This window comes from Dipodomys merriami, unplaced genomic scaffold (assembly GCF_024711535.1).
Source record: "Dipodomys merriami isolate MVZ:Mamm:240054 unplaced genomic scaffold, mDipMer1.0.p SCAF_2653, whole genome shotgun sequence".
In the NCBI taxonomy this organism is placed as follows: domain Eukaryota; kingdom Metazoa; phylum Chordata; class Mammalia; order Rodentia; family Heteromyidae; genus Dipodomys; species Dipodomys merriami.
In genome coordinates, this window is record NW_027204108.1 from 31,167 (window position 1) to 34,055 (window position 2,889).

The 2,889-nt window shown below is 30.7% G+C and overlaps 1 pseudogene; it reads right to left on the minus strand.

Moving 5' to 3' along the window:
• Positions 1-376: 376 nt before the first annotated feature.
• Positions 377-473, minus strand: LOC138837187 (U6 spliceosomal RNA; annotated as a pseudogene).
• Positions 474-2,889: the final 2,416 nt, after the last annotated feature.

The window sequence follows — 2,889 nt, forward strand, 5'->3', positions numbered from 1 at the left end:
TGACAATATCCTATATTCTATGTTTGCATAATGTTCATAATATATTTTATTTTCTCCTAGATATACTTTGAATTCTACATTATTTTATAATATTTAGGTTCATTAATGTGTCCTTTCTGATTACATTCCATATAGAAACAGTTTGATTCCTTTTTTTCTAGGTCTTAATATTATTTTTCTTTGGGATAAAATGACAATGTTGTATAATTTGAAAAGTTTTGTAAAGTTTATTCTATGTAAACGCCTTCCTGAGGTGAATATTTAATACACTGATGTCAAACTAAATTTAATTATATGAATTACGTGTATTGTTACAGTTGTAATTTTGTAATCAACTTTTTAATAACTGTTTTTCATTTCTTGCATCTGAAGAATGAAACATATGGAATACTTCTCAAATTTTCATATTATCCTTGTGCAAGTGCCATGTTAATCTCTGCATTGTAATTTGAGTATTCGTGCTGCTGAAGCATGTAGTATCTTCTAAATTTAAGTAGTTAATGATGCCATCTTTATACAAGCCTATATCTATGGGTGCCTACTTTTAACAAGGAAACCGTATTGTTCCGAACAATGCTATCGATCTTATTTCCATAAAATTCTGTGAATAGTAGAAAAAATTATATTGATCGATCAATTGCTCACATTTGCAAATTTTTTTGTCAATGACTATCTTAAGTCTTTTTATTTGGAATTTGATCGTACTCTCAATTATTTATAGATAGGTCCAAAGGTGATGGCTTTTTCAAGTAATTATTTATCCAACTGTGTTAGCTATGTGGGCCTAATGGATTCAAAGTAAGCATTGCTTAAGAGCTACTTCTAAACTTCTTCAGCTGATATTTTCCCAAATGAGGTGTTACTGGCACAAATGTCTACCTGAGCCTTTACCTTTCTTCCATGTGGGAACAGACCAACCAGAATATCTTACCCTGACAGCATAGATTGTCTTACTAGAACAAAACTAATCTTGGTTACAAGGGATCATAGAGAGATGAACAGTTCAAACAGAACTGTTCAGACTAGAAGGTATTTTATCAAAATATAATTGTTTATTATACCTTCCATTTCAAAAGTAGTTAAAGCCAAGAAGGTAAAAAAATTGTTCATATGCATGATTACTTAATGTCCTGGCCTGTCTACTATCCAACCAGGCAGGAACTTACACTACTGACTTTTTATCACCAAATATTTTCATAGATGCAGGAGAAGTTCATATGTTTCTCCTCGTTATTAAGCATTAAATTGATACTGTTTTAATCACAGTGTTTCCTCTTGCCTCCATGCTGTAAATCTACAAATGGTAAAGCTTTAGGTCTAACTCTATCACACACTAAGGTAGAGATAATGGAATAATACTTTAAAACAGAGTTGCGTTTCATACAGTAACTACAACAGAACAATGCAAACCTGTGCCTTTTAATTATATTATATATAGTTATATATTTTATATTTATATGTGCTGATTTTATATTTCACACAGTAAAACTTACTAGAATTAGTTGATAATTTGACAAATAAATTTATATTTATTTATTCCAATAAATAGAATTGGAATATAAATAATTAGGTTTAAAATATATATTAGAATATAAAAAGTATCAATGCAATGTCTATAGTATAAACTTGTGATACATCCTAACTGTTCTTGGTCTTCTGAATCCACATGGTAAAAAAACAATGTTTTCCTCTAATCTATAATACATTTTACTCTGCTGCTCTGTCTATTGTTTTAACTCTCTTGTCCCAAACTGTTTTTCTCCATATTTCAGAAGCATTCCTATTGATTATACCCAAATTTTGCTAAGATATCTAAAAAAACATTATTCTTCTGCAGTCCCCATGGGTCCTAGGATCCCAGGTCCCAGTTACCTGCATCATCAGATAACATGGGCAAGACTTCTCACCAAGGCCCATGCAACATTTCAGCACATAGTAATTGAAGACCAATCTCAATTTCTCATTTCCTATATTTCAGGGCCCCAATTCCTTGAGATGCAGGAATTAGCAGTAAGCAATTGTGGAATGCAAGGCAACTTAAAATGAAGAATGAAATAACAAAATTTGAGAGAAAGTACTGTAATTAAAACATTCAACTTATAGATGACTAGCCCATATGTGTGAACAATTTCACAAAGTGTCATAAGATTATTTTTAATACCCCTCCCCTATGATTAATGAAAGATTTTATTCCAACATAAGTGGGCCAAAAAATAGTTCCTTGAAGGATAGATCCATAATTGGTCTACTAAAGCCCAGAAAACTTGACTTAGAGGTCAAATGTAATTCAGAAAAATATTTGAAGCACTAAGGAGTGCTTAAAAACACTGGGAGTTCAGTACAACATGGTTCTGTTGTATAAAAATATCACTCTCAAACCAATGATAATCTTCATTTAATCTTCTGAAAGTGTATTCCTTTTCAAATAAACTTTTTAAAATCACATTCGTCAAAATGACATTTTACAAGTTGATGATACTTAGAGACATTACAAGTTTTTTAAGTGTAGGGAGCAAGTTACAATAGAGTTGAATTATTTACACAGCACTAATGCCAAACACGTTCAACCATTCATTAAAGTGTAGAAATAGTACCACCCACAATTTGTGTTTTTCAGTAAGGGCCTTCCAGAAATGTGTTAAATAGGTTAGCCTCCTAAATTTCAAACCCAAACCTGAGCTAATAAATTTCATCATTTAATAAGGTACACTTTAAAAAGTCACAAATAGTTGCCTTATCATATGTTATTTTATTTTTTCCCTCTGTCTAACATAGTAAGAAATATGACTTTAAGTCTTGAATATGGGTATTCATCAGAGATATGACAAACATAATATCTGTCTTCTATTTTTATCATATTCCTCTTTTGGAATAAATTTTAATTTTCTT